Genomic DNA, 26674 nt, shown 5'->3' on the forward strand with positions numbered 1-26674 from the left:
CTGTCAATCAGATGCTTGCCTTGCCGTCCATCCATCCATCTATCTATCTATCTATCTATGACTCTCGATATCTAACTCTCTTGCTTGCTATCGCTCCCCCAATGGTCAGTAGCATAGTAGCATAACAGAAGATCACGGACCACTGTCAATCAGATGCTTGCCTTGCCGTCCATCCATCCATCTATCTATCTATCTATCTATGACTCTCGATATCTAACTCTCTTGCTTGCTATCGCTCCCCCAATGGTCAGTAGCATAGTAGCATAACAGCAGATCACGGACCACTGTCAATCAGATGCTTGCCTTGCCGTCCATCCATCCATCTATCTATTTATCTATCTATGACTCTTGATATCTAACTCTCTTCCTTGCTATCGCTCCCCCAATGGTCAGTAGCATAGTAGCATAACAGCAGATCACGGACCACTGTCAATCAGATGCTTGCCTTGCCGTCCATCCATCTATCTATCTATCTATCTATGACTCTTGATATCTAACTCTCTTGCTTGCTATCGCTCCCCCAATGGTCAGTAGCATAGTAGCATAACAGCAGATCACGGACCACTGTCAATCAGATGCTTGCCTTGCCGTCCATCCATCCATCTATCTATCTATCTATCTATGACTCTCGATATCTAACTCTCTTGCTTGCTATCGCTCCCCCAATGGTCAATAGCATAGTAGCATAACAGCAGATCACGGACCACTGTCAATCAGATGCTTGCCTTGCCGTCCATCCATCCATCCATCTATCTATCTTTCGGTCTATGTTTCTCGATATCTAACTCTCTTGCTTGCTATCACTCCCCCAATGGTCAGTAGCATAGTAGCATAACAGCAGATCACGGACCACTGTCAATCAGATGCTTGCCTTGCCGTCCATCCATCCATCTATCTATCTATCTATCTATGACTCTCGATATCTAACTCTCTTGCTTGCTATCGCTCCCCCAATGGTCAGTAGAATTGTAGCATAACAGCAGATCATGGACCACTGTCAATCAGATGCTTGCCTTGCCGTCCATCCATCCATCCATCTATCTATGACTCTCGATATCTAACTCTCTTGCTTGCTATCGCTCCCCCAATGGTCAGTAGCATAGTAGCATAACAGCAGATCACAGACCACTGTCAATCAGATGCTTGCCTTGCCGTCCATCCATCCATCCATCTATCTTTCTATGTATCTATGTCTCTCGATATCTAACTCTCTTGCTTGCTATCGCTCCCCCAATGGTCAGTAGCATAGTAGCATAACAGCAGATCACGGACCACTGTCAATCAGATGCTTGCCTTGCCGTCCATCTATCTATCTATGACTCTCGATATCTAACTCTCTTGCTTGCTATCGCTCCTTCAATGGTCAGTAGCATAGTAGCATAACAGCAGATCACGGACCACTGTCAATCAGATGCTTGCCTTGCCTTGCCGTCCATCCATCCATCCATCTATCTATCTATCTATCTATCTATCTATGACTCTCGATATCTAACTCTCTTGCTTGCTATCGCTCCCCCAATGGTCAGTAGCATAGTAGCATAACAGCAGATCACGGACCACTATCAATCAGATGCTTGCCTTGCCGTCCATCCATCCATCCATCTATCTATCTATCAATCTATCTATCTATGACTCTCGATATCTAACTCTCTTGCTTGCTATCGCTCCCCCAATGGTCAGTAGCATAGTAGCATAACAGCAGATCACGGACCACTGTCAATCATATGCTTGCCTTGCCGTCCATCCATCCATCCATCTATCTATCTATCTATCTATCTATGACTCTCGATATCTAACTCTCTTGCATGCTATTGCTTCCCCAATGGTCAGTAGTATAGTAGCATAACAGCAGATCACGGACCACTGTCAATCAGATGCTTGCCTTGCCGTCCATCCATCCATCCATCTATCTATCTATCTATCTATCTATCTATGACTCTCGATATCTAACTCTTGCTTGCTATCGCTCCCCCAATGGTCAGTAGCATAGTAGCATAACAGCAGATCACGGACCACTATCAATCAGATGCTTGCCTTGCCGTCCATCCATCCATCCATCTATCTATCTATCAATCTATCTATCTATCTATGACTCTCGATATCTAACTCTCTTGCTTGCTATCGCTCTCCCAATGGTCAGTAGCATAATAGCACAACAGCAGATCACGGACCACTGTCAATCAGATGCTTGCCTTGCCTTGCCGTCCATCCATCCATCCATCTATCTATCTATCTATCTATCTATCTATCTATGACTCTCGATATCTAACTCTCTTGCTTGCTATCGCTCCCCCAATGGTCAGTAGCATAGTAGCATAACAGCAGATCACGGACCACTATCAATCAGATGCTTGCCTTGCCGTCCATCCATCCATCCATCTATCTATCTATCAATCTATCTATCTATGACTCTCGATATCTAACTCTCTTGCTTGCTATCGCTCCCCCAATGGTCAATAGCATAGTAGCATAACAGCAGATCACGGACCACTGTCAATCATATGCTTGCCTTGCCGTCCATCCATCCATCCATCTATCTATCTATCTATGACTCTCGATATCTAACTCTCTTGCTTGCTATCGCTCCCCCAATGGTCAGTAGCATAGTAGCATAACAGCAGATCAAGAACCACTGTCAATCAGATGCTTGCCTTGCCGTCCACCCATCCATCCATCTATCTATGACTCTCGATATCTAACTCTCTTGCTTGCTATCGCTCCCCCAATGTTCAGTAGCATAGTTGCATAACAGCAGATCACAGACCACTGTCAATCAGATGCTTGCCTTGCCGTCCATCCATCCATCCATCTATCTTTCTATGTATCTATGTCTCTCGATATCTAACTCTCTTGCTTGCTAACGCTCCTACAATGGTCAGTAGCATAGTAGCATAACAGCAGATCACGGACCACTGTCAATCAGATGCTTGCCTTGCCGTCCATCCATCTATCTATCTATCTATCTATGACTCTTGATATCTAACTCTCTTGCTTGCTATCGCTCCCCCAATGGTCAGTAGCATAGTAGCATAACAGCAGATCACGGACCACTGTCAATCAGATGCTTGCCTTGCCGTCCATCCATCCATCCATCTATCTATGACTCTCGATATCTAACTCTCTTCCTTGCTATCGCTCCCCCAATGGTCAGTAGCATAGTTGCATAACAGCAGATCACAGACCACTGTCATTCAGATGCTTGCCTTGCCGTCCATCCATCCATCCATCTATCTATCTATCTATCTATCTATCTATCTAACTGTGACTCTCGATATCTAACTCTCTTGCTTGCTATCGCTCCCCCAATGGTCAGTAGCATAGTAGCATAACAGCAGATCACGGACCACTGTCAATCAGATGCTTGCCTTGCCGTCCATCCATCCATCCATCTATCTATCTATCTATCTATCTATCTATAACTCTCGATATCTAACTCTCTTACTTGCTATCGGTCCCCCAATGGTCAGTAGCATAGTAGCATAACAGCAGATCACGGACCACTGTCAATCAGATGCTTGCCTTGCCGTCCATCCATCCATCCATCTATCTATCTATCTATCTATCTATCTATCTATCTATCTATCTATGACTCTCGATATCTAACTCTCTTGCTTGCTATCGCTCCCCCAATGGTCAGTAGCATAGTAGCATAACAGCAGATCACGGACCACTGTCAATCAGATGCTTGCCTTGCCTTGCCGTCCATCCATCCATCCATCTATCTATCTATCTATCTATCTATCTATGACTCTCGATATCTAACTCTCTTGCTTGCTATCGCTCCCCCAATGGTCAGTAGCATAGTAGCATAACAGCAGATCACGGACCACTATCAATCAGATGCTTGCCTTGCCGTCCATCCATCCATCCATCTATCTATCTATCAATCTATCTATCTATGACTCTCGATATCTAACTCTCTTGCTTGCTATCGCTCCCCCAATGGTCAGTAGCATAGTAGCATAACAGCAGATCACGGACCACTGTCAATCATATGCTTGCCTTGCCGTCCATCCATCCATCCATCTATCTATCTATCTATCTATCTATGACTCTCGATATCTAACTCTCTTGCATGCTATTGCTTCCCCAATGGTCAGTAGTATAGTAGCATAACAGCAGATCACGGACCACTGTCAATCAGATGCTTGCCTTGCCGTCCATCCATCCATCCATCTATCTATCTATCTATCTATCTATCTATGACTCTCGATATCTAACTCTTGCTTGCTATCGCTCCCCCAATGGTCAGTAGCATAGTAGCATAACAGCAGATCACGGACCACTATCAATCAGATGCTTGCCTTGCCGTCCATCCATCCATCCATCTATCTATCTATCAATCTATCTATCTATCTATGACTCTCGATATCTAACTCTCTTGCTTGCTATCGCTCTCCCAATGGTCAGTAGCATAATAGCACAACAGCAGATCACGGACCACTGTCAATCAGATGCTTGCCTTGCCTTGCCGTCCATCCATCCATCCATCTATCTATCTATCTATCTATCTATCTATCTATGACTCTCGATATCTAACTCTCTTGCTTGCTATCGCTCCCCCAATGGTCAGTAGCATAGTAGCATAACAGCAGATCACGGACCACTATCAATAAGATGCTTGCCTTGCCGTCCATCCATCCATCCATCTATCTATCTATCAATCTATCTATCTATGACTCTCGATATCTAACTCTCTTGCTTGCTATCGCTCCCCCAATGGTCAATAGCATAGTAGCATAACAGCAGATCACGGACCACTGTCAATCATATGCTTGCCTTGCCGTCCATCCATCCATCCATCTATCTATCTATCTATGACTCTCGATATCTAACTCTCTTGCTTGCTATCGCTCCCCCAATGGTCAGTAGCATAGTAGCATAACAGCAGATCAAGAACCACTGTCAATCAGATGCTTGCCTTGCCGTCCACCCATCCATCCATCTATCTATGACTCTCGATATCTAACTCTCTTGCTTGCTATCGCTCCCCCAATGTTCAGTAGCATAGTTGCATAACAGCAGATCACAGACCACTGTCAATCAGATGCTTGCCTTGCCGTCCATCCATCCATCCATCTATCTTTCTATGTATCTATGTCTCTCGATATCTAACTCTCTTGCTTGCTAACGCTCCTACAATGGTCAGTAGCATAGTAGCATAACAGCAGATCACGGACCACTGTCAATCAGATGCTTGCCTTGCCGTCCATCCATCTATCTATCTATCTATCTATGACTCTTGATATCTAACTCTCTTGCTTGCTATCGCTCCCCCAATGGTCAGTAGAATTGTAGCATAACAGCAGATCATGGACCACTGTCAATCAGATGCTTGCCTTGCCGTCCATCCATCCATCCATCTATCTATGACTCTCGATATCTAACTCTCTTCCTTGCTATCGCTCCCCCAATGGTCAGTAGCATAGTTGCATAACAGCAGATCACAGACCACTGTCATTCAGATGCTTGCCTTGCCGTCCATCCATCCATCCATCTATCTATCTATCTATCTATCTATCTATCTAACTGTGACTCTCGATATCTAACTCTCTTGCTTGCTATCGCTCCCCCAATGGTCAGTAGCATAGTAGCATAACAGCAGATCACGGACCACTGTCAATCAGATGCTTGCCTTGCCGTCCATCCATCCATCCATCTATCTATCTATCTATCTATCTATCTATAACTCTCGATATCTAACTCTCTTACTTGCTATCGGTCCCCCAATGGTCAGTAGCATAGTAGCATAACAGCAGATCACGGACCACTGTCAATCAGATGCTTGCCTTGCCGTCCATCCATCCATCCATCTATCTATCTATCTATCTATCTATCTATCTATCTATCTATCTATGACTCTCGATATCTAACTCTCTTGCTTGCTATCGCTCCCCCAATGGTCAGTAGCATAGTAGCATAACAGCAGGTCACGGACCACTATCAATCAGATGCTTGCCTTGCCGTCCATCCATCCATCCATCTATCTATCTATCAATCTATCTATCTATGACTCTCGATATCTAACTCTCTTGCTTGCTATCGCTCCCCCAATGGTCAGTAGCATAGTAGCACAACAGCAGATCACGGACCACTGTCAATCAGATGCTTGCCTTGCCGTCCATCCATCCATCTATCTATCTATCTATCTATGACTCTCGATATCTAACTCTCTTGCTTGCTATCGCTCCCCCAAAGGTCAGTAGCATTGTAGCATAACAGCAGATCACGGACCACTGTCAATCAGATGCTTGCCTTGCCGTCCATCCATCCATCCATCTATCTATGACTCTCGATATCTAACTCTCTTGCTTGCTATCGCTCCCCCAATGGTCAGTAGCATAGTTGCATAACAGCAGATCAAGAACCAGTGTCAATCAGATGCTTGCCTTCCCGTCCATCCATCCATCCATCTATCTATCTATCTATCTATCTATGACTCTCGATATCTAACTCTCTTGCTTGCTATCGGTCCCCCAATGGTCAGTAGCATAGTAGCATAACAGCAGATCACGGACCACTATCAATCAGATGCTTGCCTTGCCGTCCATCCATCCATCTATCTATCTATCTATCTATGACTCTCGATATCTAACTCTCTTGCTTGCTATCGTTCCCCCAATGGTCAGTAGCATTGTAGCATAACAGCAGATCACGGACCACTGTCAATCAGATGCTTGCCTTGCCGTCCATCCATCCATCCATCTATCTATGACTCTCGATATCTAACTCTCTTGCTTGCTATCGCTCCCCCAATGGTCAGTAGCATAGTTGCATAACAGCAGATCACAGACCACTGTCAATCAGATGCTTGCCTTGCCGTCCATCCATCCATCTATCTATCTATCTATCTATGACTCTCGATATCTAACTCTCTTGCTTGCTATCGCTCCCCCAATGGTCAGTAGCATAGTAGCATAACAGAAGATCACGGACCACTGTCAATCAGATGCTTGCCTTGCCGTCCATCCATCCATCTATCTATCTATCTATCTATGACTCTCGATATCTAACTCTCTTGCTTGCTATCGCTCCCCCAATGGTCAGTAGCATTGTAGCATAACAGCAGATCACGGACCACTGTCAATCAGATGCTTGCCTTGCCGTCCTTCCATCCATCCATCTATCTATCTATCTATGACTCTCGATATCTAACTCTCTTGCTTGCTATCGCTCCCCCAATGGTCAGTAGCATAGTAGCATAACAGCAGATCAAGAACCACTGTCAATAGGATGCTTGCCTTGCCGTCCATCCATCCATCCATCTATCTATGACTCTCGATATCTTACTCTCTTGCTTGCTATCGCTCCCCCAATGGTCAGTAGCATAGTTGCATAACAGCAGATCACAGACCACTGTCAATCAGATGCTTGCCTTGCCGTCCATCCATCCATCCATCTATCTTTCTATGTATCTATGTCTCTCGATATCTAACTCTCTTGCTTGCTAACGCTCCCCCAATGGTCAGTAGCATAGTAGCATAACAGCAGATCACGGACCACTGTCAATCAGATGCTTGCCTTGCCGTCCATCCATCCATCTATCTATTTATCTATCTATGACTCTTGATATCTAACTCTCTTGCTTGCTATCGCTCCCCCAATGGTCAGTAGCATAGTAGCATAACAGCAGATCACGGACCACTGTCAATCAGATGCTTGCCTTGCCGTCCATCCATCTATCTATCTATCTATCTATGACTCTTGATATCTAACTCTCTTGCTTGCTATCGCTCCCCCAATGGTCAGTAGCATAGTAGCATAACAGCAGATCACGGACCACTGTCAATCAGATGCTTGCCTTGCCGTCCATCCATCCATCTATCTATCTATCTATCTATGACTCTCGATATCTAACTCTCTTGCTTGCTATCGCTCCCCCAATGGTCAATAGCATAGTAGCATAACAGCAGATCACGGACCACTGTCAATCAGATGCTTGCCTTGCCGTCCATCCATCCATCCATCTATCTATCTTTCTGTCTATGTTTCTCGATATCTAACTCTCTTGCTTGCTATCACTCCCCCAATGGTCAGTAGCATAGTAGCATAACAGCAGATCACGGACCACTGTCAATCAGATGCTTGCCTTGCCGTCCATCCATCCATCTATCTATCTATCTATCTATGACTCTCGATATCTAACTCTCTTGCTTGCTATCGCTCCCCCAATGGTCAGTAGAATTGTAGCATAACAGCAGATCATGGACCACTGTCAATCAGATGCTTGCCTTGCCGTCCATCCATCCATCCATCTATCTATGACTCTCGATATCTAACTCTCTTGCTTGCTATCGCTCCCCCAATGGTCAGTAGCATAGTAGCATAACAGCAGATCACAGACCACTGTCAATCAGATGCTTGCCTTGCCGTCCATCCATCCATCCATCTATCTTTCTATGTATCTATGTCTCTCGATATCTAACTCTCTTGCTTGCTATCGCTCCCCCAATGGTCAGTAGCATAGTAGCATAACAGCAGATCACGGACCACTGTCAATCAGATGCTTGCCTTGCCGTCCATCTATCTATCTATGACTCTCGATATCTAACTCTCTTGCTTGCTATCGCTCCCCCAATGGTCAGTAGCATAGTAGCATAACAGCAGATCACGGACCACTATCAATCAGATGCTTGCCTTGCCGTCCATCCATCCATCCATCTATCTATCTATCAATCTATCTATCTATGACTCTCGATATCTAACTCTCTTGCTTGCTATCGCTCCCCCAATGGTCAGTAGCATAGTAGCATAACAGCAGATCACGGACCACTGTCAATCATATGCTTGCCTTGCCGTCCATCCATCCATCCATCTATCTATCTATCTATCTATCTATGACTCTCGATATCTAACTCTCTTGCATGCTATTGCTTCCCCAATGGTCAGTAGTATAGTAGCATAACAGCAGATCACGGACCACTGTCAATCAGATGCTTGCCTTGCCGTCCATCCATCCATCCATCTATCTATCTATCTATATCTATCTATGACTCTCGATATCTAACTCTTGCTTGCTATCGCTCCCCCAATGGTCAGTAGCATAGTAGCATAACAGCAGATCACGGACCACTATCAATCAGATGCTTGCCTTGCCGTCCATCCATCCATCCATCTATCTATCTATCAATCTATCTATCTATCTATGACTCTCGATATCTAACTCTCTTGCTTGCTATCGCTCTCCCAATGGTCAGTAGCATAGTAGCACAACAGCAGATCACGGACCACTGTCAATCAGATGCTTGCCTTGCCTTGCCGTCCATCCATCCATCCATCTATCTATCTATCTATCTATCTATCTATCTATGACTCTCGATATCTAACTCTCTTGCTTGCTATCGCTCCCCCAATGGTCAGTAGCATAGTAGCATAACAGCAGATCACGGACCACTATCAATCAGATGCTTGCCTTGCCGTCCATCCATCCATCCATCTATCTATCTATCAATCTATCTATCTATGACTCTCGATATCTAACTCTCTTGCTTGCTATCGCTCCCCCAATGGTCAATAGCATAGTAGCATAACAGCAGATCACGGACCACTGTCAATCATATGCTTGCCTTGCCGTCCATCCATCCATCCATCTATCTATCTATCTATGACTCTCGATATCTAACTCTCTTGCTTGCTATCGCTCCCCCAATGGTCAGTAGCATAGTAGCATAACAGCAGATCAAGAACCACTGTCAATCAGATGCTTGCCTTGCCGTCCACCCATCCATCCATCTATCTATGACTCTCGATATCTAACTCTCTTGCTTGCTATCGCTCCCCCAATGTTCAGTAGCATAGTTGCATAACAGCAGATCACAGACCACTGTCAATCAGATGCTTGCCTTGCCGTCCATCCATCCATCCATCTATCTTTCTATGTATCTATGTCTCTCGATATCTAACTCTCTTGCTTGCTAACGCTCCTACAATGGTCAGTAGCATAGTAGCATAACAGCAGATCACGGACCACTGTCAATCAGATGCTTGCCTTGCCGTCCATCCATCTATCTATCTATCTATCTATGACTCTTGATATCTAACTCTCTTGCTTGCTATCGCTCCCCCAATGGTCAGTAGAATTGTAGCATAACAGCAGATCATGGACCACTGTCAATCAGATGCTTGCCTTGCCGTCCATCCATCCATCCATCTATCTATGACTCTCGATATCTAACTCTCTTCCTTGCTATCGCTCCCCCAATGGTCAGTAGCATAGTTGCATAACAGCAGATCACAGACCACTGTCATTCAGATGCTTGCCTTGCCGTCCATCCATCCATCCATCTATCTATCTATCTATCTATCTATCTATCTAACTGTGACTCTCGATATCTAACTCTCTTGCTTGCTATCGCTCCCCCAATGGTCAGTAGCATAGTAGCATAACAGCAGATCACGGACCACTGTCAATCAGATGCTTGCCTTGCCGTCCATCCATCCATCCATCTATCTATCTATCTATCTATCTATCTATAACTCTCGATATCTAACTCTCTTACTTGCTATCGGTCCCCCAATGGTCAGTAGCATAGTAGCATAACAGCAGATCACGGACCACTGTCAATCAGATGCTTGCCTTGCCGTCCATCCATCCATCCATCTATCTATCTATCTATCTATCTATCTATCTATCTATGACTCTCGATATCTAACTCTCTTGCTTGCTATCGCTCCCCCAATGGTCAGTAGCATAGTAGCATAACAGCAGATCACAGACCACTGTCAATCAGATGCTTGCCTTGCCGTCCATCCATCCATCCATCTATCTATCTATCTATCTATGACTCTCAATATCTAACTCTCTTGCTTGCTATCGCTCCCCCAATGGTCAGTAGCATAGTAGCATAACAGCAGATCACTGACCACTGTCAATCAGATGCTTGCCTTGCCGTCCATCCATCCATCCATCTATCTATGACTCTCGATATCTAACTCTCTTGCTTGCTATCGCTCCCCCAATGGTCAGTAGCATAGTTGCATAACAGCAGATCACAGACCACTGTCAATCAGATCTTGCCTTGCCGTCCATCCATCTATCCATCTATCTTTCTATGTATCTATGTCTCTCGATATCTAACTCTCTTGCTTGCTATCGCTCCCCCAATGGTCAGTAGCATAGTAGCATAACAGCAGATCACGGACCACTGTCAATCAGATGCTTGCCTTGCCGTCCATCTATCTATCTATGTTTCTCGATATCTAACTCTCTTGCTTGCTATCGCTCCCCCAATGGTCAGTAGCATAGTAGCATAACAGCAGATCACGGACCACTGTCAATCATATGCTTGCCTTGCCGTCCATCCATCCATCCATCTATCTATCTATCTATCTATCTATGACTCTTGATATCTAACTTTTTTGCATGCTATTGCTTCCCCAATGGTCAGTAGTATAGTAGCATAACAGCAGATCACGGACCACTGTCAATCAGATGCTTGCCTTTCCGTCCATCCATCCATCTATCTATCTATCTATCTATGACTCTCGATATCTAACTCTCTTGCTTGCTATCGCTCCCCCAATGGTCAGTAGCATGGTAGCATAACAGCAGATCACGGACCACTGTCAATCAGATGCTTGCCTTGCCGTCCATCCATCCATCCATCTATCTATCTATCTATCTATGACTCTCGATATCTAACTCTCTTGCTTGCTATCGCTCCCCCAATGGTCAGTAGCATAGTAGCATAACAGCAGATCACGGACCACTGTCAATCAGATGCTTGCCTTGCCGTCCATCCATCCATCCATCCATCTATCTATCTATCTATCTATGACTCTTGATATCTAACTCTCTTGCTTGCTATCGCTACCCCAATGGTCAGTAGCATAGTAGCATAACAGCAGATCACGGACCACTGTCAATCAGATGCTTGCCTTGCCGTCCATCCATCCATCTATCTATCTATCTATCTATGACTCTCGATATCTAACTCTCTTGCTTGCTATCGCTCCCCCAATGGTCAGTAGCATAGTAGAATAACAGCTGATCACGGACCACTGTCAATCAGATGCTTGCCTTGCCGTCCATCCATCCATCCATCTATCTATCTATCTATCTATGACTCTCGATATCGAACTCTCTTGCTTGCTATCGCTCCCCCAATGGTCAGTAGCATAGAAGCATAACAGCAGATCACGGACCACTGTCAATCAGATGCTTGCCTTGCCGTCCATCCATCCATCCATCTATCTATCTATCTATCTATCTATGACTCTCGATATCTAACTCTCTTGCTTGCTATCGCTCCCCCAATGGTCAGTAGCATAGTAGCATAACAGCAGATCACGGACCACTGTCAATCAGATGCTTGCCTTGCCGTCCATCCATCCATCCATCTATCTATCTATCTATCTATGACTCTCAATATCTAACTCTCTTGCTTGCTATCGCTACCACAATGGTCAGTAGAATAGTAGCATATCAGCAGATCAGGGACCACTGTCAATCAGATGCTTGCCTTTCCGTCCATCCATCCATCTATCTATCTATCTATCTATGACTCTCGATATCTAACTCTCTTGCTTGCTATCGCTCCCCCAATGGTCAGTAGCATAGTAGCATAACAGCAGATCACGGACCACTGTCAATCAGATGCTTGCCTTGCCGTCCATCCATCCATCCATCCATCTATCTATCTATCTATGACTCTCAATATCTAACTCTCTTGCTTGCTATCGCTACCACAATGGTCAGTAGAATAGTAGCATATCAGCAGATCATGGACCACTGTCAATCAGATGCTTGCCTTGCCGTCCATCCATCCATCTATCTATCTATCTATCTATGACTCTCGATATCTAACTCTCTTGCTTGCTATCGCTCCCCCAATGGTCAGTAGCATAGTAGCATAACAGCTGATCACGGACCACTGTCAATCAGATGCTTGCCTTGCCGTCCATCCATCCATCCATCTATCTATCTATCTATCTATGACTCTCGATATCTAACTCTCTTGCTTGCTATCGCTCCCCCAATGGTCAGTAGCATAGTAGCATAACAGCAGATCACAGACCACTGTCAATCAGATGCTTGCCTTGCCGTCCATCCATCCATCCATCTATCTATCTATCTATCTATGACTCTCAATATCTAACTCTCTTGCTTGCTATCGCTCCCCCAATGGTCAGTAGCATAGTAGCATAACAGCAGATCACTGACCACTGTCAATCAGATGCTTGCCTTGCCGTCCATCCATCCATCCATCTATCTATGACTCTCGATATCTAACTCTCTTGCTTGCTAACGCTCCCCCAATGGTCAGTAGCATAGTTGCATAACAGCAGATCACAGACCACTGTCAATCAGATCTTGCCTTGCCGTCCATCCATCCATCCATCTATCTTTCTATGTATCTATGTCTCTCGATATCTAACTCTCTTGCTTGCTATCGCTCCCCCAATGGTCAGTAGCATAGTAGCATAACAGCAGATCACGGACCACTGTCAATCATATGCTTGCCTTGCCGTCCATCCATCCATCCATCTATCTATCTATCTATCTATCTATGAATCTTGATATCTAACTTTTTTGCATGCTATTGCTTCCCCAATGGTCAGTAGTATAGTAGCATAACAGCAGATCACGGACCACTGTCAATCAGATGCTTGCCTTTCCGTCCATCCATCCATCTATCTATCTATCTATCTATGACTCTCGATATCTAACTCTCTTGCTTGCTATCGCTCCCCCAATGGTCAGTAGCATAGTAGCATAACAGCAGATCACGGACCACTGTCAATCAGATGCTTGCCTTGCCGTCCATCCATCCATCCATCCATCTATCTATCTATCTATCTATGACTCTTGATATCTAACTCTCTTGCTTGCTATCGCTACCCCAATGGTCAGTAGCATAGTAGCATAACAGCAGATCACGGACCACTGTCAATCAGATGCTTGCCTTGCCGTCCATCCATCCATCTATCTATCTATCTATCTATGACTCTCGATATCTAACTCTCTTGCTTGCTATCGCTCCCCCAATGGTCAGTAGCATAGTAGCATAACAGCTGATCACGGACCACTGTCAATCAGATGCTTGCCTTGCCGTCCATCCATCCATCCATCTATCTATCTATCTATCTATGACTCTCGATATCGAACTCTCTTGCTTGCTATCGCTCCCCCAATGGTCAGTAGCATAGAAGCATAACAGCAGATCACGGACCACTGTCAATCAGATGCTTGCCTTGCCGTCCATCCATCCATCCATCTATCTATCTATCTATCTATCTATGACTCTCGATATCTAACTCTCTTGCTTGCTATCGCTCCCCCAATGGTCAGTAGCATAGTAGCATAACAGCAGATCACGGACCACTGTCAATCAGATGCTTGCCTTGCCGTCCATCCATCCATCCATCTATCTATCTATCTATCTATGACTCTCAATATCTAACTCTCTTGCTTGCTATCGCTACCACAATGGTCAGTAGAATAGTAGCATATCAGCAGATCATGGACCACTGTCAATCAGATGCTTGCCTTTCCGTCCATCCATCCATCTATCTATCTATCTATCTATGACTCTCGATATCTAACTCTCTTGCTTGCTATCGCTCCCCCAATGGTCAGTAGCATAGTAGCATAACAGCTGATCACGGACCACTGTCAATCAGATGCTTGCCTTGCCGTCCATCCATCCATCCATCTATCTATCTATCTATCTATGACTCTCGATATCGAACTCTCTTGCTTGCTATCGCTCCCCCAATGGTCAGTAGCATAGAAGCATAACAGCAGATCACGGACCACTGTCAATCAGATGCTTGCCTTGCCGTCCATCCATCCATCCATCTATCTATCTATCTATCTATCTATCTATGACTCTCGATATCTAACTCTCTTGCTTGCTATCGCTCCCCCAATGGTCAGTAGCATAGTAGCATAACAGCAGATCACGGACCACTGTCAATCAGATGCTTGCCTTGCCGTCCATCCATCCATCCATCTATCTATCTATCTATCTATGACTCTCAATATCTAACTCTCTTGCTTGCTATCGCTACCACAATGGTCAGTAGAATAGTAGCATATCAGCAGATCAGGGACCACTGTCAATCAGATGCTTGCCTTTCCGTCCATCCATCCATCTATCTATCTATCTATCTATGACTCTCGATATCTAACTCTCTTGCTTGCTATCGCTCCCCCAATGGTCAGTAGCATAGTAGCATAACAGCAGATCACGGACCACTGTCAATCAGATGCTTGCCTTGCCGTCCATCCATCCATCCATCCATCTATCTATCTATCTATGACTCTCAATATCTAACTCTCTTGCTTGATATCGCTACCACAATGGTCAGTAGAATAGTAGCATATCAGCAGATCATGGACCACTGTCAATCAGATGCTTGCCTTGCCGTCCATCCATCCATCTATCTATCTATCTATCTATGACTCTCGATATCTAACTCTCTTGCTTGCTATCGCTCCCCCAATGGTCAGTAGCATAGTAGCATAACAGCTGATCACGGACCACTGTCAATCAGATGCTTGCCTTGCCGTCCATCCATCCATCCATCTATCTATCTATCTATCTATGACTCTCGATATCTAACTCTCTTGCTTGCTATCGCTCCCCCAATGGTCAGTAGCATAGTAGCATAACAGCAGATCACAGACCACTGTCAATCAGATGCTTGCCTTGCCGTCCATCCATCCATCCATCTATCTATCTATCTATCTATGACTCTCAATATCTAACTCTCTTGCTTGCTATCGCTCCCCCAATGGTCAGTAGCATAGTAGCATAACAGCAGATCACTGACCACTGTCAATCAGATGCTTGCCTTGCCGTCCATCCATCCATCCATCTATCTATGACTCTCGATATCTAACTCTCTTGCTTGCTAACGCTCCCCCAATGGTCAGTAGCATAGTTGCATAACAGCAGATCACAGACCACTGTCAATCAGATCTTGCCTTGCCGTCCATCCATCCATCCATCTATCTTTCTATGTATCTATGTCTCTCGATATCTAACTCTCTTGCTTGCTATCGCTCCCCCAATGGTCAGTAGCATAGTAGCATAACAGCAGATCACGGACCACTGTCAATCATATGCTTGCCTTGCCGTCCATCCATCCATCCATCTATCTATCTATCTATCTATCTATGACTCTTGATATCTAACTTTTTTGCATGCTATTGCTTCCCCAATGGTCAGTAGTATAGTAGCATAACAGCAGATCACGGACCACTGTCAATCAGATGCTTGCCTTGCCGTCCATCCATCCATCCATCTATCTATCTATCTATGACTCTCGATATCTAACTCTCTTGCTTGCTATCGCTCCCCCAATGGTCAGTAGCATAGTAGCATAACAGCAGATCACGGACCACTGTCAATCAGATGCTTGCCTTGCCGTCCATCCATCCATCCATCTATCTATCTATCTATCTATGACTCTCGATATCTAACTCTCTTGCTTGCTATCGCTCCCCCAATGGTCAGTAGCATAGTAGCATAACAGCAGATCACGGACCACTGTCAATCAGATGCTTGCCTTGCCGTCCATCCATCCATCTATCTATCTATCGATCTATCTTTGACTCTAGATATCTGACTCTCTTGCTTGCTATCGCTCCCCCAATGGTCAGTAGCATAGTAGCATAACAGCAGATCACGGACCACTGTCAATCAGATGCTTGCCTTGTCGTCCATCCATCCATCCATCTATCTATCTATCTATCTATCTATGACTCTCGATATCTAACTCTCTTGCTTGCTATCGCTCCCTCAATGGTCAGTAGCATAGTAGCATAACAGCAGATCACGGACCACTGTCAATCAGGTGCTTGCCTTGCCGTCCATCCATCCATCAATCTATCTATCTATCAATCTATGACTCTCGATATCTAACTCTCTTGCTTGCTATCGCTCCCCCAATGGTCAGTAGCATTGTAGCATAACAGCAGATCACGGACCACTGTCAATCAGATTCTTGCCTTGCCGTCCATCCATCCATCCATCTATCTATCTATCTATCTATCTATGACTCTCGATATCTAACTCTCTTGCTTGGTATCGCTCCCCCAATGGTCAGTAGCATAGTAGCATAACAGCAGATCACGGACCACTGTCAATCAGATGCTTGCCTTGCCGTCCATCCATCCATCCATCTATCTATCTATGTATCTTTGTCTCTCGATATCTAACTCTCTTGCTTGCTATCGCTCCCCCAATGGTCAGTATCATAGTTTCAAAACAGCAGATCACAGACCACTGTCAATCAGATGCTTGCCTTGCCGTCCATCCATCTATCCATCTATCTATCTATCTATGACTCTCGATATCTAACTCTCTTGCTTGCTATCGCTCCGCCAATGGTCAGTAGCATTGTAGCATAACAGCAGATCACGGACCACTGTCAATCAGATGCTTGCCTTGACGTCCATCCATCCATCTATCTATCTATCTAGCTAGCTATCTATCTATGACTCTCGATATCTAACTCTCTTGCTTGCTATCTCTCCCCCAATGGTCACGTATGTTGCATTCAACGACAAAGAAAAACGTGTGCTGGAAATGATTTCTGGCAACTATGACCTTGAAACCCTGGGAGTCGAACCCAGGGTTTCCTGTTTACAAGACAGGCGCTTTGACCAACTAAGCCACGGTGCCAGGACTCTCCCATTCCCCAGTGCCTACACTCAGGCGTAAGGCACAAAACAAAACAAAACAAAACAAAACAAAACAAAACAAAACAAAACAAAACAAAACAAAACAAAACAAAACAAAACAAAACAAAACAAAACAAAACAAAACAAAATCTGGATGCAGGCTGCAACAAAGGAAGCACACAGAGGTGAAAACGTAAGGTTGACGGGAGCAACAAGCTCCCTGTTGCGACTGTCCAGGGGCGGCAATGGGAATTGGATGTTGGCCATTAGGTGCGCGTAGCGCGAGTCCTTTGGGTTCTGGTTCTTCTTTACAAACCGGCGTCTGTCCAGTTGTCTTTCCGGTTCATTACGTCCTCTGATGGCTTTACGATAAGCCTATCTTGCTAAAACTGATGGTCGACAAAGCGGAAGCACAAGCTTCGCAAGGAGCACACAAAGCCCGCCTAAGGCACCGCTGGGATTTGAACCCAGGATCTCCTGTTTACTAGACAGGCGCTTTAACCAACTAAGCCACGGCGCCAAATCTGCCGTTGCTGCTGCTGATAGTAGCATAACACCAGATCACGGCCCACTGTCAATCAGGTGCTTGCCTTGCTGTCCATCCATCCATCCATCCATCTATCTATCTATCCATGACTCTCGATATCTAACTCTCTTGCTTGCTATCGCTCCCCCAATGGTCAGTAGCATAGTAGCAAAACAGCAGATCACGGACCACTGTCAATCAGATGCTTGCCTTGCCGTCCGTCCATCCATCCATCTATCTATCTATCTATCTATCTATCTATGACTCTCGATATCTAACTCTCTAGCTTGCTATCGCTCCCCCAATGGTCAGTAGCATAGTAGCATAACAGCAGATCACGGACCACTGTCAATCAGGTGCTTGCCTTGCCATCCATCCATCCATCTATCTATCTATCTAGCTAGCTATCTATCTATGACTCTCGATATCTAACTCTCTTGCTTGCTATCGATCCCCCAATGGTTACGTATGTTGCATTCAACGACAAAGAAAATCGTGTGCTGGAAATGATTTCTGGCAACTGTGAAGGAACTGCACGACTGCAGCAACCACAACATCTCTGTGGCGCAATTGGTCAGCGCGTTTGGCTGTTAACCGAAAGGATGTTGCTTCAAATCCACCCAGGGACGACCCAGTTTTCCCCCCGCCCCTTGTTATTGTTTCTACTTCTGGCGGTCAGCTTGCCAGACTGCGGCTACAGTAACCTTAAGCTGCTTGCTGCGGACGGCCATCTTGCAAAAATGTATTGAGCGTTTAGAAACTTCCTTTCCATTGCCTAGGCCAACATAAACCAAGGCACTGCTGGGACTCGAACCCAGGGTTTCCTGTTTACTAGACAGGCGCTTTAACCAACTAAGCCACGGCGCCAAATCTGCCGCTGCTGCTGCTGATAGTAGCATAACAGCAGATCACGGACCACTGTCAATCAGGTGCTTGCCTTGCCGTCCATCCATCCATCCATCTATCTATCTATCTATGACTCTCGATATCTAACTCTCTTGCTTGCTATCGCTCCCCCAATGGTCAATAGCATAGTAGCATAACAGCAGATCACGGACCACTGTCAATCAGGTGCTTGCCTTGCCGTCCATCCATCCATCCATCTATCTATCTATCTATGACTCTTGATATCTAACTCTCTTGCTTGCTTTCGCTCCCCCAATGGTCAGTAGCATTGTAGCATAACAGCAGATCACGGACCACTGTCAATCAGATGCTTGCCTTGCCGTCCATCCATCCATCTATCTATCTATCTATCTATCTATCTATGACTCTCGATATCTAACTCTCTAGCTTGCTATCGCTCCCCCAATGGTCAGTAGCATAGTAGCATAACAGCAGATCACGGACCACTGTCAATCAGATGCTTGCCTTGCCGTCCATCCATCCATCTATCTATCTATCTATCTGTCTATGACTCTCGATATCTAACTCTCTTGCTTGCAATCGCTTCCCCAATGTTCAGTAGCATAGTAGCAAAACAGCAGATCACGGACCACTGTCAATCAGATGCTTGCATTGCCGTCCATCCATCCATCCATCTATCTATCTATCTATCTATGACTCTCGATATCTAACTCTCTTGCTTGCTATCGCTCCCCCAATGGTCAGTAGCATAGTAGCATAACAGCAGATCACGGACCACTGTCAATCAGATGCTTGCCTTGCCGTCCATCCATCCATCTATCTATCTATCTATCTATCTATGACTCTCGATATCTAACTCTCTTGCTTGCTATCGCTCCCCCAATGGTCAGTAGCATTGTAGCATAACATCAGATCACGGACCACTGTCCATCAGATGCTTGCCTTGCCGTCCATCTATCCATCCATCTATCTATCTATCTGTCTATGACTCTCGATATCTTACTATCTTGCTTGCTATCGCTCCCCCAATGGTCAGTAGCATAGTAGCATAACAGCAGATCACGGACCACTGTCAATCAGATGCTTGCCTTGCCGTCCATCCATCCATCTATCTATATATCTATATAGCTATCTATCTAGCTATATAGCTAGCTATCGATCTATGACTCTCAATATCTAACTCTCTTGCTTGCTATCGCTCCCCCAATGGTCAGTAGCATAGTAGCATAACATCAGATCACGGACCACTGTCAATCAGATGCTTGCCTTGCCATCCATCCATCCATCTATCTATCTATCTATCTATGACTCTCGATATCTAACTCTCTTGCTTGCTATCGCTCCCCCAATGGTCAGTAGCATAGTAGCATAACAGCAGATCACGGACCACTGTCAATCAGATGCTTGCCTTGCCGTCCATCCATCCATCTATCTATCTATCTATCTATGACTCTTGATATCTAACTCTATTGCTTTCTATCGCTCCCCCAATGCCAGTAGCATAGTAGCATAACAGCAGATCATGGACCACTGTCAATCAGATGCTTGCCTTGCCATCCATCCATCCATCTATCTATCTATCTATCTATGACTCTCGATATCTAACTCTCTTGCTTCCTATCGCTCCCCCAATGGTCAGTAGCATAGTAGCATAACAAAAGATCAGGGACCACTGTCAATCAGATGCTTGCCTTGTCGTCCATCCATCCATCTATCTATCTATCTATATAGCTATCTATCTAGCTATATAGCTAGCTATCGATCTATGACTCTCAATATCTAACTCTCTTGCTTGCTATCGTTCCCCCAATGGTCAGTAGCATAGTAGCATAACATCAGATCATGGACCAATGTCAATCAGATGCTTGCCTTGCCGTCCATCCATCCATCCATCTATCTATCTATCTATCTATCTATCTATCTATCTATCTATGACTCTCGATATCTAACTCGCTTGCTATCGCTCCCCCAATGGTCAGTAGCATAGTAGCATAACAGCAGATCACGGACCACTGTCAATCAGATGCTTGCCTTGCCGTCCATCCATCCATCTATCTATCTATCTATCAATGACTATCGATATCTAACTCTCTTGCTTGCTATCGCTCCCCCAATGGTCAGTAGCATAGTAGCATAACAGCAGATCACGGACCACTGTCAATCAGATGCTTGCCTTGCCGTCCATCCATCTATCTATCTATCTATCTATGACTCTTGATATCTAACTGTCTTGCTTGCTATCGCTCCCCCAATGGTCAGTCGCATTGTAGCATAACAGCAGATCACGGACCACTGTCAATCAGATGCTTGCCTTGCCGTCCATCCATCCATCTATCTATCTATCTATCTATGACTCTCGATATCTAACTCTCTTGCTTGCTATCGCTCCCACAATGGTCAGTAGCATAGTAGCATAACAGCAGATCACGGACCACTGTCAATCAGATGCTTGCCTTGCCGTCCATCCATCTATATATCTATCTATCTATCTATCTATGACTCTCGATATCTAACTCTCTTGCTTGCTATCGCTCCCCCAATGGTCAGTAGCATAGTAGCATAACAGCAGATCACGGACCACTGTCAATCAGATGCTTGCCTTGCAGTCCATCCATCCATCCATCTATCTATCTATCTATCTATGACTCTCAATATCTAACTCTCTTGCTTGCTATCGCTCCCCCAATGGTCAGTAGCATAGTAGCGTAACAAAAGATCAGGGACCACTGTCAATCAGATGCTTGCCTTGTCGTCCATCCATCCATCCATCTATCTATCTATCTATGACTCTCGATATCTAACTCTCTTGCTAACTATCGCTCCCCCAATGGTCAGTAGCATAGTAGCATAACAAAAGATCAGGGACCACTGTCAATCAGATGCTTGCCTTGCCGTCCATCCATCTATATATCTATCTATCTATCTATCTATGACTCTCGATATCTAACTCTCTTGCTTGCTATCGCTCCCCCAATGGTCAGTAGCATAGTAGCATAACAAAAGATCTGGGACCACTGTCAATCAGATGCTTGCCTTGTCGTCCATCCATCCATCTATCTATCTATCTATCTATGACTCTCAATATCTAACTCTCTTGCTTGCTATCGCTCCCCCAATGTTCAGTAGCATAGTAGCATAACAGCAGATCACGGACCACTGTCAATCAGATGCTTGCCTTGCCATCCATCCATCCATCTATCTATCTATCTATCTATGACTCTCGATATTTAACTCTCTTGCTTGCTATCGCTCCCCCAATGGTCAGTAGCATAGTAGCATAACAGCAGATCACGGACCACTGTCATTCAGATGCTTGCCTTGCCGTCCATCCATCTATATATCTATCTATCTATCTATCTATGACTCTCGATATCTAACTCTCTTGCTTGCTATCGCTCCCCCAATGGTCAGTAGCATAGTAGCAAACAGCAGATCACGGACCACTGTCAATCAGATGCTTGCCTTGCAGTCCATCCATCCATCCATCTATCTATCTATCTATCTATGACTCTCAATATCTAACTCTCTTGCTTGCTATCGCTCCCCCAATGTTCAAAAGCATAGTAGCATAACTGCAGATCACGGACCACTGTCAATCAGATGCTTGCCTTGCCATCCATCCATCCATCTATCTATCTATCTATCTATGACTCTCGATATCTAACTCTCTTGCTTCCTATCGCTCCCCCAATGGTCAGTAGCATAGTAGCATAACAAAAGATCAGGGACCACTGTCAATCAGATGCTTGCCTTGTCGTCCATCCATCCATCCATCTATCTATCTATCTATCTATCTATCTATCTATCTATCTATCTATCTATCTATCTATCTATCTATCTATCTATCTATGACTCTCGATATCTAACTCGCTTGCTATCGCTCCCCCAAAGGTCAGTAGCATAGAAGCATAACAGCAGATCACGGACCACTGTCAATCAGATGCTTGCCTTGCCGTCCATCCATCCATCTATCTATCTATCTATCTATGACTCTCGATATCTAACTCTCTTGCTTGCTATCGCTCCCCCAATGGTCAGTAGCATAGTAGCATAACAGCAGATCACGGACCACTGTCAATCAGATGCTTGCCTTGCCGTCCATCCATCTATATATCTATCTATCTATCTATCTATGACTCTCGATATCTAACTCTGTTGCTTGCTATCGCTCCCCCAATGGTCAGTAGCATAGTAGCATAACAGCAGATCACGGACCACTGTCAATCAGATGCTTGCCTTGCAGTCCATCCATCCATCTATCAATCTCTCTATCTATGACTCTCGATATCTAACTCTCTTACTTGCTATCGCTCCCCCAATGGTCAGTAGCATAGTAGCATAACAGCAGATCACGGACCACTGTCATTCAGATGCTTGCCTTGCCGTCCATCCATCTATATATCTATCTATCTATCTATCTATGACTCTCGATATCTAACTCTCTTGCTTGCTATCGCTCCCCCAATGGTCAGTAGCATAGTAGCATAACAGCAGATCACGGACCACTGTCAATCAGATGCTTGCCTTGCAGTCCATCCATCCATCCATCTATCTATCTATCTATCTATGACTCTCAATATCTAACTCTCTTGCTTGCTATCGCTCCCCCAATGTTCAATAGCATAGTAGCATAACTGCAGATCACGGACCACTGTCAATCAGATGCTTGCCTTGCCATCCATCCATCCATCTATCTATCTATCTATCTATGACTCTCGATATCTAACTCTCTTGCTTCCTATCGCTCCCCCAATGGTCAGTAGCATAGTAGCATAACAGCAGATCACGGACCACTGTCAATCAGATGCTTGCCTTGCCGTCCATCCATCCATCCATCTATCTATCTATCTATGACTCTTGATATCTCACTCTCTTGCTTGCTATCGCTCCCCCAATGGTCAGTAGCATAGTAGCATAACAAAAGATCAGGGACCACTGTCAAACAGATGCTTGCCTTGTCGTCCATCCATCCATCTATCTATCTATCTATATAGCTATCTATCTAGCTATATAGCTAGCTATCGATCTATGACTCTCAATATCTAACTCTCTTGCTTGCTATCGTTCCCCCAATGGTCAGTAGCATAGTAGCATAACATCAGATCACGGACCAATGTCAATCAGATGCTTGCCTTGCCGTCCATCCATCCATCCATCTATCTATCTATCTATCTATCTATCTATCTATCTATCTATCTATGACTCTCGATATCTAACTCGCTTGCTATCGCTCCCCCAATGTTCAATAGCATAGTAGCATAACTGCAGATCACGGACCACTGTCAATCAGATGCTTGCCTTGCCATCCATCCATCCATCTATCTATCTATCTATCTATGACTCTCGATATCTAACTCTCTTGCTTCCTATCGCTCCCCCAATGGTCAGTAGCATAGTAGCATAACAAAAGATCAGGGACCACTGTCAATCAGATGCTTGCCTTGTCGTCCATCCATTCATCTATCTATCTATCTATCTATGACTCTCGATATCTAACTCTCTTGCTTGCTATCGCTCCCCCAATGGTCAGTAGCATAGTAGCATAACAGCTGATCACGGACCACTGTAAATCAGATTCTTGCCTTGCCGTCCATCCATCCATCCATCCATCTATCTATCTATCTATCTATGACTCTCGATATCTAACTCTCTTGCTTGCTATCACTCCCCCAATGGTCAGTAGCATAGTAGCATAACAAAGGATCAGGGACCACTGTCAATCAGATGCTTGCCTTGTCGTCCATCCATCCATCTATCTATCTATCTATCTATCTATGACTCTCAATATCTAACTCTCTTGCTTGCTATCGTTCCCCCAATGGTCAGTAGCATAGTAGCATAACATCAGATCACGGACCAATGTCAATCAGATGCTTGCCTTGCCGTCAATCCATCCATCCATCTATCTATCCATCCATCTATCTATCTATCTATCAATGACTATCGATATCTCACTCTCTTGCTTGCTATCGCTCCCCCAATGGTCAGTAGCATAGTAGCATAACAGCAGATCACGGAATACTGTCAATCAGATGCTTGCCTTGCCGTCCATCCATCTATCTATCTATCTATCTATGACTCTTGATATCTAACTGTCTTGCTTGCTATCGCTCCCCCAATTGTCAGTCGCATTGTAGCATAACAGCAGATCACGGACCACTGTCAATCAGATGCTTGCCTTGCCGTCCATCCATCCATCTATCTATCTATCTATCTATGACTCTCGATATCTAACTCTCTTGCTTGCTATCGCTCCCCCAATGGTCAGTAGCATAGTAGCATAACAGCAGATCACGGACCACTGTCAATCAGATGCTTGCCTTGCCGTCCATCCATCTATATATCTATCTATCTATCTATCTATGACTCTCGATATCTAACTCTCTTGCTTGCTATCGCTCCCCCAATGGTCAGTAGCATAGTAGCATAACAAAAGATCAGGGACCACTGTCAATCAGATGCTTGCCTTGTCGTCCATCCATCCATCTATCTATCTATCTATCTATGACTCTCGATATCTAACTCTCTTGCTTCCTATCGCTCCCCCAATGGTCAGTAGCATAGTAGCATAACAGCTGATCACGGACCACTGTAAATCAGATTCTTGCCTTGCCGTCCATCCATCCATCCATCTATCTATCTATCTATCTATGACTCTCGATATCTAACTCTCTTGCTTGCTATCGCTCCCCCAATGGTCAGTAGCATAGTAGCAAAACAGCAGATCATGGACCACTGTCAATCAGATGCTTGCCTTGTCGTCCATCCATCCATCTATCTATCTATCTATCTATGACTCTCGATATCTAACTCTCTTGCTTCCTATCGCTCCCCCAATGGTCAGTAGTATAGTAGCATAACAAAAGATCAGGGACCACTGTCAATCAGATGCTTGCCTTGTCGTCCATCCATCCATCTATCTATCTATCTATATAGCTATCTAGCTAGCTATATAGCTAGCTATCGATCTATGACTCTCAATATCTAACTCTCTTGCTTGCTATCGCTCCCCCAATGGTCAGTAGCATAGTAGCATAACATCAGATCATGGACCAATGTCAATCAGATGCTTGCCTTGCCGCCCATCCATTCATCCATCTATCTATCTATCTATCTATCTATCTATCTATCTATGTCTCTCGATATCTAACTCGCTTGCTATCGCTCCCCCAAAGGTCAGTAGCATAGAAGCATAACAGCAGATCACGGACCACTGTCAATCAGATGCTTGCCTTGCCATCCATCCATCCATCTATCTATCTATCTATCTATGACTCTTGATATCTCACTCTCTTGCTTGCTATCGTTCCCCAATGGTCAGTAGCATAGTAGCATAACAGCAGATCATGGACCACTGTCAATCAGATGCTTGCCTTGCCGTCCATCCATCCATCTATCTATCTATCTATCAATGACTATCGATATCTAACTCTCTTGCTTGCTATCGCTCCCCCAATGGTCAGTAGCATAGTAGCATAACAGCAGATCACGGACCACTGTCAATCAGATGCTTGCCTTGCCGTCCATCCATGCATCCATCTATCTATCTATCTATCAATGACTCTCGATATCTAACTCTCTTGCTTGTTATCGCTCTCCAAATGGTCAGTAGCATAGTAGCATAACAGCAGATCACAGACCACTGTCAA

General features: G+C 44.7%; 2 non-coding genes across 2 annotated transcripts; both read right to left on the reverse strand.

The window, feature by feature from the left end:
- Window positions 1–18078: 18078 nt before the first annotated feature.
- Window positions 18079–18152, reverse strand: trnat-agu (transfer RNA threonine (anticodon AGU)). Its single transcript has one exon. It is a non-coding gene; the product is annotated as a tRNA-Thr (tRNA).
- Window positions 18153–18951: 799 nt separating this feature from the next.
- trnat-agu (transfer RNA threonine (anticodon AGU)) lies at window positions 18952–19025 on the reverse strand. The gene has a single exon. It is a non-coding gene; the product is annotated as a tRNA-Thr (tRNA).
- Window positions 19026–26674: the final 7649 nt, after the last annotated feature.

The sequence above is a fragment of the Amia ocellicauda genome, chromosome 2 (genome assembly GCF_036373705.1).
Source record: "Amia ocellicauda isolate fAmiCal2 chromosome 2, fAmiCal2.hap1, whole genome shotgun sequence".
Taxonomy (NCBI): domain Eukaryota; kingdom Metazoa; phylum Chordata; class Actinopteri; order Amiiformes; family Amiidae; genus Amia; species Amia ocellicauda.